The sequence below is a fragment of the Aricia agestis genome, chromosome 20, assembly GCF_905147365.1.
Source record: "Aricia agestis chromosome 20, ilAriAges1.1, whole genome shotgun sequence".
In the NCBI taxonomy this organism is placed as follows: domain Eukaryota; kingdom Metazoa; phylum Arthropoda; class Insecta; order Lepidoptera; family Lycaenidae; genus Aricia; species Aricia agestis.
In genome coordinates this window covers 3619453-3637036 of record NC_056425.1, presented here as the reverse complement: position 1 = coordinate 3637036, position 17584 = coordinate 3619453, and the positions used below count along the sequence as shown (strand labels likewise).

Here is a 17584-nt window from a genome sequence, read left to right as displayed (position 1 = left end):
TATGCCAAACATATTTCACTCATTATAATATAAAGCAAATCATCAATAAACAAAAGAAACAACAAAGATTGGATCCTTGAGGTACTCCAGATGTCACTGCAATAGGTATCGAGTTAAAACCTCTTAAGGCCACCAATTGCGTTCTATTGCGAAGATAAGATGACAACCAACGGAGGAGATTACCATTAATACCCAAATGTTGAGCCTTTTTAATAAATTAAAAAGTATTAAATAATTCATATTCTGTACTCAGTATTTCTGTTCTCAATCTTCATTATTTTGAAGTCGGTAACGACCTAATCGCCAGTTCTATGACAAAATATAACTGCAACTAATATGACTGATACCGATTTCAAATTATGAAGATTGAGAACAGAAATATACAGAATATGAATTATTAATTAATACTTTTTAGTTCATTTAAGAAAATTACTATTGTCTTCACCTTGGAAGTCGGTTTCAATTTTTGTTTAAAATTCTTAAGGATAACTAATAAGAGTAAAAATATTATTTAAATAATATTTTTACTCTTATTCGTTATCCTTAAGATTTTCTATATAGTATTAGCGTTTTTATCTACAACTTTAGGTTCATGAAAAGTGATCAGATCAACTACTTAACAAGATCCCATTTTTACTATTTGGGTAAGGAAGGGGAAAATTTCTCTCTATTTTATTTTCTTTTATCACATTTTATACTTTGTAGGTTCAAATTTTAAGATTAAGACTCTTTCTTTTGGCTTTGGCTCAGTTATAAATAAAATCGGCCAAGTGCGAGTCAAATACTAAAAACAGTCGGACTCGCGCACATAGGGTTCCGTACCGTTATTGAGCGAAAGTTGGCAATAAATTGTGTTATCTTAAATATTTATTTTATTATTGTAGTACAAATATAATTAATAATATTGTTTTTTTTTTATGAAATAAGGGGGCAAACGAGCAAACGGGTCACATGATGGACAGCAACTTCCGTCGCCCATGGACACTCGCAGCATCAGAAGAGCTGCAGGTGCGTTGCCGGCCTTTTAAGAGGGAATAGGGTAATAGGGGAGGGTAGGGATGGGAAGGGAAGGGAATAGGAAGGGTAGGAAAGGGAATAGGGTAGGGGATTGGGCCTCCGGCAAACTCACTCACTCAGCGAAACACAGCGCAAGCGCTGTTTCACACCGGTTTTCTGTGAGAGCGTGGTATTTCTCCGGTCGAGCCAGCCCATTCGTGCCGAAGCATGGCTCTCCCACGTATATTGTGAGTATTTAGCTGTACATAGCTGCTACCATTATTGATTACGAGAAAAATAGGCAAAAAAAGTCACGTTGTATGGTAGCCTTAAATATTTATTTTATTTTAATTTTATTATTAACTAGCTGTTGCCCGCGACTTCGTCCGCGTCAGCAAAATGTGATAACGAAGATAATAAAAAAGAGAGATTTTTTCAAACAAAACATATACTTATAAAAAAAATATCCTCCTCCTTTATTGAAAGTCAGTTAAAAAGTAGCCTAAGTTACATCAGCTATCTGCCAAAAAAAGTTCCGTCACAATCGCCCCAGCCGTTTCGAAGATTAGCCGGAACAAACAGACAGACATACAGACAGACAAAAATTGTAAAAAATGCTATTTTGGTATATGTATCGTAAGTACATACATATGCATGTAGTGAGTAACGGTTCTTTCAATATTACAAACAGACACTTCAATTTTATTTATATGTATAGATGTATAGATTATTAACGTACAAATATAATTAATAATACTGTGAGTAATTAGTGTGTCTAGCCGCTACCATTACTGATGACGACCAAAATAGGCAAAAAAATCATGTTTGTTGTATGGGAGCCCCCCTTAAATATATTTTTTTTTAGTATTTGTTATTATAGCGGCAACAGAAATACATAATCTGAGAAAATTTCAGAAGTCTAGCTATAGCAGTTCTTGAGACAGACGGACAGACGGACAGACATCGAAGTCTCAGTAATAGGGTCCCGTCCCGACCGACGTATGGAACCCTAAAAACTAGCTGTCCCGACAAATGTTGTTTGGCCATATAAAGTATTTCACCCATACTATTTTATTGAAGTGACAAAATAAGTATGTCACCATGGCAACGTCCATCGCTATCCCGTCGCACAAACAATGGTCGCCGTCAGTCTCGAGTTGTAATAATTTACTATTATTTATTCGACAAATGCACAGTTTATCAATATAAAAAGTAGCCAGTAGCCAATTCTCAGACCTGCTGAATATGTATATAAAATCTAGTAAAAAATGAGTAAGGCCGTTTTTGAGGAGTACGGTAACTAACATTGTGAGTTGTGACACGATAATTATATTTTATTAACTTTAAGGCTATAAATAGAAAAGCTGAATATATGATCGTGTTCAATATGCAAATAAGTTGATTTAGTTCCTGCATACATAAAAATGTACTATCAGAGAAGTCGATTCCTATGCAAATCGGGGACCTAAGTAGTTTGGTTGCGTTACGTCAAACCCAGCTGACAGATCACAATTAACATTGAATTGACATATTCGACCAAATAACGTTGGTCTCTCAATTGCATAGGAATCAACTTCCTCGATGGTACATACAGGAAACATATTGGACTTACAAATTATTTGACGAAAAAAACATTGTTATTAATAGTTATATTTTTATTTTATTATGTTCGTAAATAAATATTTTTAAATTGAGCTTAAAGGAAATCATCTACTAGGGAATATTTCCTGATTTAAGGATTAGAGAGGACATAGAGGTAGAGATAAAGGTAAAAAAATGAATATTAATTCCGATTCCAATACTTGCATCCAACATTATTACAGCTTCGTTCCCCTTTAGCCATTCCATTTCCTCAGTGGCGGCCTTAGGGGGTGGCGAACAGGGCAATCGCCTAGGGCCTCGCTCTTACAGGGGCCTCGCTTCAAGCAAAGTGTCATAAAGTGGCATTTTATTTGAATTTTTTGCGGTGAGGTTCCAGTGTCAGCGTCGGTAGACAGACGGCCAAAGGGCCTCGCAAAGACTTGCCGCAAGGGCCTTGCAAAAGGCTGCCACTGATATTCATAATAAATAAGGCATCATAATAATATTAATACGCGAACGAGAAACTTTGTAACCCTTTTTACGAAAAATGGGGAAACGTAGGTGCATGAAATTTTTCACAGTTATAGTTTATATGGGGAGTGCATCGAGCTGATATTATTTTGAAATTAATTATGTTTTTATTGCATACATATTTTTAACAAATAAAACATTACACACACTACAACACACACACATGAGAAATGACAGATTTTTGAGTGACATACGAATTATACTCTTTTATTTATGGTTGAAGTCTGTTGACAACAAGTTGACAAATTGAAAATGGATTATAGTTTTTTAATGAATCTAAGGCCGTGTTCGTCGGCGTAATTTTTTGCGCATTCGCTGCAAAACCTAGTTATTGCGCATGTCCAAATCATGTCATGCCATGGCAACGACAACTGTTTACGACTTGACATTTAACCCAATTGCTATTTGTTGGTGGCGTTGCAACGAACAAACCTAGTGGGAGAGCCATGCTTCGGCACGAATGGGCCGGCTCGACCAGAGAAATACCACGCTCTCACAGAAAACCTGCGTGAAACAGCGCTTGCGCTGTGTTTCACAGAGTGAGTGAGTTTACCGGAGGCCCAATCCCCTACCCTATTCCCTTCCCTACCTTCCCCTATTCCCTTCCCTTCCCATCCCTACCCTCCCCTGTTACCCTATTCCCTCTTAACAGGCCGGCAGCTGCATCTCTTCTGATGCTGCGAGTGTCCATGGGTGACAGAAGTTGCTTTCCATCAGGTGACCCGTTTGCTCGTTTGCCCTCTTATTTCATAAAAAAAAACAATTAAATTTTTAAATTTTTCCAAGTGATCCATATCCATATTTTCCAAAATAAAATAATCAAACACTATCATAGTGTTAAATAAATTATTTGTGCGGCTGTTAGACAATTTAGGCTTATGTATTTATGTTTAGCTTTTATTATTTTAATCATGTATAAACAATTAAGACGTTGCTTACGACTTGACCAGCAACTTGTTATGCCGTTGCCATGACATCTTTTGGACATGCGCAATAAAAGGTTTGTCCAAAAATACGCCGACGAACACGGCCTAAGATACTATGAGACAATGCCACGGCCAGTCTGAGATCATCTAAGTAAGTCCCAGAGACAAGAGTTGAAAAAAATTATAAGTAGTAAGATAAATAGTAGTCCTATTGTCGTTGAAGCTAAGGTCGAATTTCGACCATTGGGCGATCTCTAGTTCTCATGATTGGCCAAAACTTCAAAAAAAGCGGCCAAGGACTCGCCCATGAAGGGTTCCGCAGCAGCAATAAGGTTTATTTCAATGAAATTAAAAGGTTTTTGAGTTATTTTTATATTTCAGCAGTTGATTTAATGAAAGTTAAATTAAGGTTTACCATTTATGACGTATAAAAAAAACTACTTGCTAGATCTCGTTCAAACCAATTTTCGTTGGTAGTTTTTATAGTAATGTACATCATAAAGTTTTTTAGAATTATCATGCCCCTACTTTAGAAGTTAGAGGAGGGGGGGACACACATTTTACCACTTTGGAAGAGTCTCTCTCGCAAACTATTCAGGTTAGAAAAAAATAATATTAAAAACCTCAATATGATTTTTAAAGACCTATCCATAGATACCCCACACGCATAGGTTAGACGAAAAAAATTCTTTTTGTTTTAGTTGTACCTATGGGGACCCCTAAATTTTTTGATATTTTTTCCATTTTTGTATCAAAATCTTAATGCGGTTCACAGACTACATCTACTTACCAAGTTTCAATAGTATAGCTCTTATAGTTTCGGAGAAAAGTGGCTGTGACATACGGACGGACAGACAGACAGACAGACAGACAGACATGACGAATCTACAAGGGTTCCGTTTTTTGCCATTTTGGCTACGGAACCCTAAAAAGTAGTTTGTCGGTTTGTTCAACATTTGACAACGTTTCTGTCAATATTCAGACGTATGCAACATTTCGGATTTTGATCGGATTATTTCATAAAGTTAATATACCTACCTAGCGGAATAGAGCAACAATTTCGAGCTGTCAAACGAAACCGAAATTCGTTTACATCTGTGTAAAAATATGTATGTGTACATATACACAAGCATGATTGAACATGATTTCTATGAGATTAAATTGTCAACGTGCGGCACGTGCCGACTGAACGTCAAGAAATTGTGCTGCTGTCTTGTATCACTCGTCTCTTTTTACCACGCAGTGTTACTGATAGTGACATCTCGCTTGCTCAGGCCTTTGTTTCTCTATTCCGCTAGGTATATTAACTTTATGGATTATTTACTGCATGTGCTAGGAGCGTCCTCCGCTCCGACCTTTGTGCAATATTTCCTATTAAAAACGAAATGGATGGAACATATAACCAGAGACATGATACATGTAACCATAAACTTATAATATAAGTACTTGCATTATAAGTTTGTGCATGTAACAAATGTTTATGTTTTTTTTCTCGAAAGGGTCTAAGCTACTGATTTGGTTAAGGGGGCGACTAACCCTAAAGTGTCGATTTTATAATTCATTTTTATACTTGAAAATAAGCCTCGAATTATTTCATTTTCTAAAATTAGATACTACATTATATTTCCGAGGATTCGATCAGAGCAAAAACACGATATCTAAAAATTTTCTCGATAGATAAAAATCACAAAGATGCATCTAATTTTCATTAATTTTTAATTTATTGCCATAACCGTGCATTGAATTAAGTTAATATTTTAAAACATTGTGTAAAATTCTATCATTGAGAGATCGACCTAGCGGATTTTTAAAATGTTGTATATTTATCGAGTAATTGAGAAAAAACTAATTTGGCGATGAATCCGCGTCGTTCTTTTTCACCTGGCATATGAAAGACGGGCATGAGTGTAAAGAGAGGACGATGTTTGATTTTTGGGGTTAGTCGCCCTTTTAAGACCATGGTAATATTTTTATTTTTATGTTATTATTAATTTTTATGTTGAATTTCATAGTTGTATGGGGGGGACCGAAGAAATGAAAACTTAAATATTTTAACATTCTTAATGTTAACATCAGCCCATGATATTCGCAATTGTATACAAGGTGTAACAAAAATAAGTGATAATACTTTAGGGTGAGTATGTGTTCCTTATAGAGAGTTCACTGTGAAAGTAGCAGCGCTGAAAGACCAAATTTTTTTTTCACTTTTGTATGGGGAAACTCGTGACGTTCGGGCGCTTGCCCATACAAAAGTGAAAAAAAAAATTGGTCTTTCAGCGCTGCTACTTTCACAGTGAACTCTCTATAAGGAACACATACATACCCTAAAGTATTATCACTTATTTTTGTTACACCTGTATAAAACTGCGCTAACAATGAACATTATTTATAAATAATATTACGAGGTCAAACTCCCACTATTATTACTTAACGATTTTTCTCGACGTATGTATTAAGAAGTTCACACGAACACAGAATATATTAAGTATATTAGTAGTACCAAACACGAACCCTTACGTCAAAATATTATTATAATTAATATTTAAATACTCCGCTATTATAATACATAATTATATCCGCTATATTTATACTCGTTCCGCGCGGCTTGGCGCACGTAAATTATTAATTTTACAGACAAATTAGCCCAGAAAGAATAGTCTATGATACTTTACGTGGTCTACATTTTATGTGTGCCAAATAACATACAAATTGCTCCTAGTTCGCGAGATAAGCCCTTTCAAATCATTTTCCCCGTTTTTTCCACGTTTTCCTCTGTTTCCTCGCTCCCATTAGTCTTAGCGAGATAATAATATTATAATATGGCACTGATTTAAAGGGGCAGTTGTAAAAAGCAGTTTTGGTAAGTAAAAAATTATAAATGGTACGTTTAATAACTACTTTAGCCGTTAAAACTTAGTAGTAAAGTTAACAAAAATGAGTAGTAAAAAATAATGAAAAGGATACATTGAAAACATTATTGAACAGTAAAATAATTAAATGAGCGGTAAAAATTAATGAAGGAGCGGTTACGTGCAGTGGGCAGTTACTAATCGGAATTTAACAGTAAGAAATCTTATTTTAAGCAGCTTTTTAAACAATGAGGTGGTAAAATATAATAAAATCGGCCAAGTGCGAGTCGAACTCGCCCATGGAGGGTTCCGTACCGTTATAAAGCGAAAGTAAGACGGTCCCCGGCTGCTGCCGCAGCACGCTCGCTGCGTTCGCTCGGCTCCCTCTGTGTTGTGGTCTAAGTTCTAACCTAACCTAACCTACGGTATCCGTGGTTAAGTAGGCCTTCTGTTAAGTCGTTATCGAACCGCTCATTCCATCATTTTTATCTCTCATTCAGTTATTGGACTGCTCAATTATTTTTTTATTACTGTCCATGTTTTACAGTCGCAATAATTAATCAACCGCCATAAAATTAAATAACTGCTCAATATTTTTTTAAACTGATTATAATAACATCTCAAATATTTAAATAACTGCTCAGAAAATTAGTTCCCATATTATAATAAACGTACTTATCCTAAAACGCATATAAACTACACTAGCTGTTGCCCGCGACTTCGTCCGCGTGGACTTCAGTTTATAGCGCGCGGTGTCAACAAAATTAGTGTCAAAAGCTACCCCTTAAATCAAAATACCAAACAAAATACAAAACAGCCATGCAGTGTGCACATAATATATACTTATATATTTTTTAATTAAACTTTTTTATAAGTAAGTACCAAACTTTAAAAGATAAATAATATCTTTACACAACTTATTATTGGTAGGCTGTTGTTTCTGATATCTATGTTGGTAGGTGAGTTATTTAATAACGTGTATAACAATCGAAAGAATCGAAAATTTAACTTAATACCACCTCTTATAAAAATACGTATTAGCAAGCGATAGCGCGATCCAGGCGACTCTTGGCACCAACTGTTATGAGTTTTTGGAACTAACTTAATTTGAACAAATTTACGCATTTTCACCCCCTTACAACCCCTTTTTCCAGTTAAAAAGTAGCCTATATTCTTTCTCAGGCTCTAGACTATCTGTGTACAAAATTTCATTACAATCGGTTCAGTAGTTTTGGCGCTTTTGTTTCTGATGTCTTTGTTGGTAGGTAGTTATTAATTAATAACGTGTATTACAATCGAAAGAATCGAAAAACCCGATTCTACATGATACCACCTCTTATAGAAATACATATTATGAGCAAGCGATAGCGCGATCTAGGCGACTCTTGGCGCCATCTGTTATGAGTTTTTCGAACTAACTTAATTTGAACAAATTTACGCATTTTCACCCCCTTACAACCTTTTCTCCAGTTAAAAAGTAGCCTATGTCCTTTCTCAGGCTCTAGACTATCTGTGTACAAAATTTCATTACAATCGGTTCAGTAGTTTTGGCGCTGTTGTTTCTGATATGTATGTACTATGTTGGTAGGTGAGTGTAACGTGTATAACAATCGAAAGAATCGAAAAACCCGATTCAATATGATACCACCTCTTATAGAAATACATATGAGCAAGCGATAGCGCGATCTAGGCGACTCTTGGCGCCATCTGTTATGAGTTTTTGGAACTAACTTAATTTGAACAAATATATATATATATATATATATATATATATATATATATATATATATATATATATATATATATATATATATATATATATATATATATATATATATATATATATATATATATATATATATATATATATATATATATATATATATATATATATATATATATATATATATATATATATATATATATATATACAAGAATAGAACAAAAGCTCTGATAAAATACACCGGTCCTCGTCCGAAGTTAAGCAACGTCGGACGCGGTTAGTACTTGGATGGGTAACCGCCTGGAAATACCGCGTCACAGTATAGCAATATGACATAGGAACTAATATTGCTATACTGTGACGTCTGTGACTATTTTATGTTGCTCTATATATAACATCGACATCAGCTGTAGAGTCGTTTGCGCTCAGTGAATCGCCAACGTCCATACCACGTTGAATACACCGGTTCTCGTCCGATCACCGAAGTTAAGCAACGTCGGGCGCGGTTAGTACTTGGATGGGTGACCGCCTGGGAATACCGCGTGATGTTGGCTTTTTTGCTGCTAAAACTTTTTTGTAGAATCACTACCATCTACTAATAGGGGAGTGGTGGGAGAGTCATGCTTCGGCACGAATGGGCCGGCTCGACCGGATAAATACCACGTTCTCACAAAAAACGGCGTGAAACAGCGCTTGCGCTGTGTTTCGCCGAGTGAGTGAGTTTACCGGAGGCCCAATCCCCTAACCCATATCCTATTCCCTTCCCTTCCCTTCCCTTCCCTTCCCTACCCTCTCCTATTACCCTATTCCCTTTTAAAAGGCCAGCAACGCACTTGCAGCTCTTCTGATGCTGCGAGTGTCCATGGGCGACGGAAGTTGCTTTCCATCAGATGACCCGTTTGCTCGTTTGCCCCCTTATTTCATAAAAATATATATATAATAATAATAATAATATTTTATAGGATTTGTTGAAGAAAACCCTGATAAAATTCTTTACTTTCAACAATTCATAACACTTGGGTAATTTTGGGCTTGATTAAAATGAAGGTACATTACATTCGCCATCAAAACTAAGTAAGGCATTGACACGGTTATTACAATTTAGCGAATTGCTTTTATGTGGAGATATGAGCTAGGGGTGGTTATTAACTTGTTACGTAGGGCTGTCACGACTCACGATGCAATTACGAGCTAATAGTTACAAATTTCATAATCTATATATATAAAAATCAATTGCTGTTCGTTAGTCTCGCTAAAACTCGAGAACGGCTGAACGGATTTATCTTATCTTGGTCTTGAATTATTCGTGGAGGTCTAGGGAAGGTTTAAAAGGTGAGAAAAATTCGAATAATTGCCGGGAAAATCCTCAAAACAGCATTTTTCTATTTCCCATACAAACGTTTTCTAAATAAAATGGAGAGTCAATTTGTAATTTATTACCGCTGCATAAAGTTCAAATTCGCGTGCGCGTTGGAGGACCTAATATCGCGTTCTGAAACTCAACAAAAGTGAAAGTGAATCGCGAACGCGACAAAATTGCATAGTCTCAAAATACATAGTACATAAATAAACACAATTTTAGCTAACTTCAGTTGTTACTCTGTCCGATTATTTTTTTATTTTAGCTAACTTAAGTTGTTACTCTGTCCGATTATTTTTTTAATAAGACTATATAGAAATCGAAAGATAAATCAATAATAATAAAGACAAATTAAATTATAAATCTTAAGTTAACAAGTTAAGAATAAAATGTAATTAATAAATTTATGTAATTAATAAATTTGACTGTAGACCTATTAACAGACTGTATTTTCACAGTGTGTGTCTGTGAATATCAAATTTAAACCTTATAAATAGCCAGTATTTCAGGAAAACTCTGATTTCTAAGTAAGCAACATGATGTATCGAAAATATAATAAAACTTCATTCAATAAATGCTTTTTCATTATTAATTATTTTGTTTGTTTTAAAATCATTTTATACAAAAGATTAGGTCTTTTATTTATCGATGAGGCAGTACGAAGTCTGCCGGGTCAGCTAGGGTCGATGGAACTCCTCAAAATTTATAGGGAAACATGTGGTGACTTCGGTTTCGTGAGAAGTATTCTGAGCATATACTACCAATAAGTAAGATTTTGCACCAAGGTATACCTACCTGGTATACCGTGGTTCGGAAGGTGCTGAGAGAACTCCTGATTCTTTATAGAAACAAATTTGGGAGTTTCGGCGTTGTTTTAAGAATGGAAAGCACATGCTACTATGCAATTTACATTCATCATCACTACCATATTATACCATGCATCGACCAATGGTTATGAGCCTATCATGACCCTGTTATTGGTACTCTTCATAGTCTTTTAGATCGAGACTCAAGTTTGTCGAGCGATCATTTAAAAAAATCTATACTTAATATTATAAACCTCAAGAGTATGTTTGCTTGAACGCGCTAATCTCAGGAACTACAGGTCCGATTTAAAAACTTATTTCAGTGTTAGATAGCTCATTTATCGAGGCGATTAAGGCTATTGGCTAATATCACGCTAAGACTAATACGACCGAAGAAACTCAGGAAAATGTGGGAAAATCGGGGGAAATATTAGAAAGGGTTTATGTCACGAACTACTGGAGCAATTTTTATAGCAATATTTGGCACAGATATAGAGTAGACTACGTGAAGAGAGTATACATAGCTATTTGTATGGGAAAATGTATGGTTTCTGTAAAATTCCTAATTTACGCGGGCGAAGCCGCGCGGGACATCTAGTCTATCTATATATATAAAAATCAATTGCTGTTCGTTAGTCTCGCTAAAACTCGAGAACGGCTGAACGGATTTATCTTATCTTGGTCTTGAATTATTCGTGGAGGTCTAGGGAAGGTTTAAAAGGTGAGAAAAATTTTGGATGTGTGGCGGTACCCACAAATCGCCTAATATTCCTGCATCGCGCTATCGAAGTTTTCTGAGCGCGTCGGTATATATACGACAGCTGAAATGTATCACGTGGGCTTCGGCCTGACCGAGCATAACACCTCGCTCGGTCGGAAGATCTTCCTTTAGCGTCGCCACGCATTATCCCACAGATGTATAGATGCATGGATGTATATGTAGATGTATGGATGTTTGTTACTCTTTCACGCAAAAACTACTGAACGGATTTTAATGAAACTTTACAATAATATAGCTTAAACATCATAATAACACATAGGCTACAATTTTAACCGACTTTCAAAACGGGGGAGGTGTTATGTTCGTTTTCTTATGTTCAACGATTACTCCGTCGTTTGTTAACCGATTTTCAAAATTTTTCTTTTGGGTATCATCATAAATATAGGGTATCATCCCAATTCGGTATTATATTCACAAAAGTGGTGATCTGATGAAGGATCCATAAGTAAACGAGGGAACTCCTCAAAAATTATAGGGAAATATGTGGTGACTTCGGTTTCGTGAGAAGTATTCTAAGCATATGCTACCAACAAGTAAGATTTTGAACCGAGGTATACCTGGTATACCGTGGTTCAGAAGGTGCTGAGAGAACTCCTGATTCTTTATAGATACAAGTTTGGGAGTTTCGGCGTTGTTTTAAGAACGGAAAGCATATGCTTCTATGCAAATTACATTCATCATCAACATCGTCATCATCATCACTACCATATTATACCATGTTATTGGTAAGTACTTTTCATAGTCTTTTAGATCGAGACTCGAGTTTGTCAAGCGATAATTTAAAAAAATCTATACCTACCTAATATTATAAACCTGAAGAGTATGTTTGCTTGAACGGAATCGGAGGAACTACAGATCCGATTTAAAAACTTATTTCAGTGTTAGATAGCTCATTTATCGAGTAAGAACTAAGACTATAGGCTAAGACTAATACGACCGAAGAAACTCAGGAAAATGTGGGAAAAACGGGGGAAATATTAGAAATTACGAACTACTGGAGCAATTTTTATGGCAATATTTGGCACAGATATAGAGTAGACCAAGTGAAGGGAGTAGGGACATAAGAGCTATTTTTATGGGAAAATGTACGGTTTCCGTAAAATTCCTAATTTACGCGGGCGAAGCCGCGCGGGACATCTAGTTATTAACTAAAATAATAGCGTAAGGCACACATTTGACATTACTTCTGAGAAGTAAGCTGCTTCGATAATACCAATTAAATAATTATACACTTTCCTTGCACTTATTCCACTTTATTTTAAGATATTTATTACAAAATTAAATACACGACCGGTTTCGAAAAAATACACACCTGATGATGAAATACACACCAAATGTGTGCCTTACGATCTGGAGTTAAGGCTGAATTTGTTATGTTCAATTTTTTGTGACATTGGTGACCCTGACATGGTAATGATGATGATGAATGTAATTTGCATAGTAGCATATGCTTTCAGTTCTCAAAACAGCGCCTAAACCCCCAAACTTGTATTTATAAGGAATCCGGAGTTCTCTTAGTATCTTCGGAACCATAATATACCTCGGTGCAAATTCTTGCGTTTTGGTAGCATATGCTTAGGATGCTTGTTATAAAACCAAAATCACCATATGTTTCCATATAAATTTAGAGGAGCTCCCTCGATTACTTATGGATCCCATCATCAGGTCACTTTTGTGAACATGGTACCAAATTGGAGTGAAACCTAATACAACAAAACAAAAATTTCGAAAATCAGTTCACAAACGGCGGAGTAATCGTTGAACATACACAAATAAAAATAAAAAAAATAAAATATCCACAGCCGAACATATAACCTCCTCCTTTTTGGAAGTCGGTTAAAAACCATTTACATAAAAGAGACAGTTCTATTTTTAAACGTCGAATTGTATCGCTGTCTCTTTCTTCGCCTGAGCTATGACGAAAATTCGATTTTTTCCAGATTGTTCGAAAAAATAATTGAAAATGTAAATAATCGAGGTATTTTTTGCAATCAAGACATGTGGTAAAAGATTCCATGTGTTTTGTTTACTTTCGAGTCATAATTGGTACATTTTCGATACACGCACGACGTCATTTCCAATTTATTTAGGTAAGACAAGACGCAGCACGTTCGTTACTGCGCTCGATGCAGACTAAACAACAGACGGCCCAATTGGGTCGTATTTGAATCTTCACAACGCGCGCGGTAGTAACATATCTGCTTTGAGTTTTTCATCATTGTATATAATAATATACTTAATGCATTTTTGTCGATAAAAATGCTCGATCTACTAGTTACCGCATTAAAAAATTGAAACTGATATTATAAATGCGAAAGTATGTTTGTTTACCTAGTCTTCACGCTTTAGCCTCTCAATAGATTCTAATTAAATGTTATAATAAGGAGATACTTGGGGTTCCTGTAAAGGACTTAGGGGTAGTTTTTATATCAGAAGTTAGTACAGTTCCCTCTCAAAAACCGATCGCTGCCGGCGACATCTGCTAACTAAGTAATATAATTACTTACTTTTCAAAACTTTTCCCTCAGGATAGTCATATCGTGAGTCGTATTTGGGTATATTTTGCATGCTCTCAATGTCTTGACCCTCCACTGCAAACGCACACGCACACAGGCATAGCACTATGAACTTCATTTTTGTATTTCAAAGTTGCGATTCTATTTAAAATTTTTTATTTAAAAATTTAAATTTCGAACTTGCATCGAACAGCGCGCGACCGAGACGCTGTAGAGTGTGGTGGTTTGCGCGCGCATAGGCTGTACATAATAATAAATAACGCTCGAAAACCTCGTATCAATCTTAAGGCTGCCTTTACACTAGCGTTTGTCCAGCGTAGGCGTTCGATTAACCGTTAACGTATGCGCAGCGCAGACGCCGCGACAACGCGGCGCGTGCGTCGCGTTGTCGTAACATTTCCTCTGCAGAATTAATAATAAACACTGCGCTAGCGCAGCGCAGACGTTACACAGTTTCTTCAGGAACAATCAGTACGCGGCGGCGATTGTTCCACTAAAGAAGCGGCGACAACGCAAAGCTCGCTGTGCATACGTTCATCGAACGCCTACGCTGGACAAACGCTAGTGTGGAGGCAGCCTAAAGATTATGAAAACTACAAATAATAGGGCCATAATGTGATGATGCATGGTGTAATGGTAGTGATGATGATTATGAATATAAATTGCACAGTTTAGCATGATATGCTTCTATGACAACGCCAAACCTTCCAAACGTGTATCTATAAAGAGTCAGGAGTTCTCTCAGTACCTTCGGGACCATGGTATACCTTGAATCTTGATACAGAATATTACTTTTTGGTAGCATATGTTTAGAATACTTCTCATAAAATATAAATCAAATAAGTCGGTAGGTACCAGTCCCAAAAATTTAAATTTATATTTTGTCGTCGAACTCGCGATTCGAAGGGCCAACGCACACGTACCACAACCACACCACACAACGAGGTTGGGCGTATATATTTCATATTGTAAATGAACTGGACCATTCACACGTACCACATTTTGGAGTCGTTGCCACCCACTTGTGTGATACCGACCACATCGCAACCACGGCCGACCTCATCGCAACCACAACGGTGCATCGAATACTCGATGCAATGATAGTGCGCACACACCGCTCGCGCTCTTCCCCCCCTCCGTTTCATTGACTTTCGTACGTAACCACATCGCAGCCACTGGCGACAACGTAACCACGTCGGCATTTTGTCGGTACCACAACGCAGCTACAAAAAGCTGCAGCGACACCATTCACACGTAACCACTGCTCGACGACATTTTGTCGTTGCGATGTCGTGTGGTTGTGGTACGTGTGGGTTGGGCCTTAGCTGGTAGCGGCTTCATTCTTGAAAATAATACTGATTGTTTACAGAAATAGTTGAGGCTTAGAAGAATTCTGAAAAAGGCACTATTAAAGAAAAATACTTTTTAGTTTATTGAAGATGTGATGTTTTAATATTGTTTCCACTTGGAAGTCAGTTCTAGTTTAAATAATACTTAATTATTGTAAGTTGGTTCTTTTAAGTACCTACTTATTTAAAGGTATTTTAGAACTTACTGTCTACTGCAGTCCCGTGTAAAATCTTATGTCCTAATTCATAAAATTGGTGAAAGTGTCATATAAACCTCCCCCCATGGGGTGCCATTTTAGGGGATGGCGGGCAAAAGTTATAAGTTTATGAATTTTTTTGTTGGTTGCACCCAGATGATAATAGGTATAAAAAAAAAATTAGAGCCAATTTGTCGATAAAAATATGCCATAGATCATGACATTAAAGGATCGCACACCGGTGTCTTGTATATTTTAGTGTGTGTACGAGTCCGGAGTCCCTTCTAAAAAGTTCACTGCGAAAGTTACAGCGCTTAAAGAGCAATTTTTTGTGGTTTGTATGGACAAGGGCCCCAGCGTAAAAAAAAGTTTCTCTTTCAGCACTGCACTTTCACAGTTTAGGCACAGGGGATTCATACACTTTATATATTACATCTTGCATGATATTATGTATTAGGTATGTACCAGTCTATTTTCCTAAAGATTAGGACAGGAAAAACATGAAAATGACTTCAGATTGTTATCACATCAAAATATTTTTGTTTATCAAAAACCACACGTAATCGGTCGAAAATAGGATTTTAACTAGCACGTGTATACACACGTCAGAGTAGACAGAATGATAGAGTATGCCGACTTAGACACAATAGGAGACATAACGACTTAGAACTGATGGTAAAATTTTTAAATTTGACGTATTATGACGAAAATCGTCGCTAGGGTTGTTAACTTGTTACCTACGAATTTAAAACTATGACATATTCGCTGGACGTGGTCCTCTTTGGTCGTATTGTTGTTTGTGTTTTGGCACAATGCGATTAAAATTGTCAGAATTCTATTTTGAAATCTTTGTTTTAAATATTTAAAAATAAATTATATCAGCCAGCGCGAGGCACAATCCGTTCATAATCCTAGTGAAACCCGACGAATTTGACAGATATTGAAACCTGTCCGTTTCTTTGCAGTCGAACTACTGGTCGTTATGTCTATTGTGCACACGTGCTAGTTAAAATCCTTGTTGACAATCAAAACCAAAACTGTAACAGATTTTAATAACACGAGTCTGCGAAGCAATTAAATAGCAATTATTTAAATACTAGATGCTGTCCCCAACTTCGTTGAGCAGAAAATCGTCTATCGCGCGGGAACCGTGCATTTTTCCGGGATAAAAAGTAATCTATGTCTTTTCCCGGGACTCAAGTACCTCCATACCAAATTAATAAAAAATTGATTTAGCGGTTTGGGCGTGAAGAGGTAACAGACAGACAGACACATTTATAACATAATAAGTATGGATAGTTATATTGTATCAAAACTTAAGAATTAAGTTATATAAAATTATTTTTTATACCACTATTAAAATTCCAAATCTAAATTTGTACAAGGATTCGAACCGATACTTGTAAATATATTACGTCATTGTCAGCGAGATAAAGTGTGGCGGTACCACAGAAATAAATCAAGATAGAAAAATTGACACGATCGATTCCTTAGCAACGCACGCGCGTCGCCGTTCTATCTCGATTTATTTCTGTGGGTGGTACCCACCCTGATTCCTGCGTCGCGCTATAGTCCACCCAAATAATAGTCAAAATGAAGACGTAGAGGGCGTGAGCTGCAACCTAAGCAATTTCTTCAGAAATATATTCAGGATGTCCAGAAGGTAAGCATACTAAAAGTCCCCGCTCCTAGGGGTGGAGCCGGAGTGGGGGGAGGGGGTTAAAGTTCCCAGTTTTGAGTTTTTTGCTCATATTTTTAACGGTGCGTCGTAGTTAAATATGTTGTACATTATAAAAGCTGATAAAATTTCCTACATTTTTGTTTAATACACTTTTTCGAATTCTTTACTATTTTTGAAGTAGACGTTCTGGAAAAGTAAAGTTTTCGAAAAATACCGACTTATCAATCATTACCTATTGCTTGCTACTTCAATCGTGTTTTTTGGGATAAAAAATAGCCTGCTTGGCTT

The 17584-nt window shown here is 36.4% G+C and overlaps 1 non-coding gene across 1 annotated transcript; it reads left to right on the top strand.

Moving 5' to 3' along the window:
- The first annotated feature begins 9041 nt into the window (after positions 1–9041).
- On the top strand, positions 9042–9160 carry LOC121737494. Its single transcript, XR_006037140.1, has one exon. It is a non-coding gene; the product is annotated as a 5S ribosomal RNA (ribosomal RNA).
- Positions 9161–17584: the final 8424 nt, after the last annotated feature.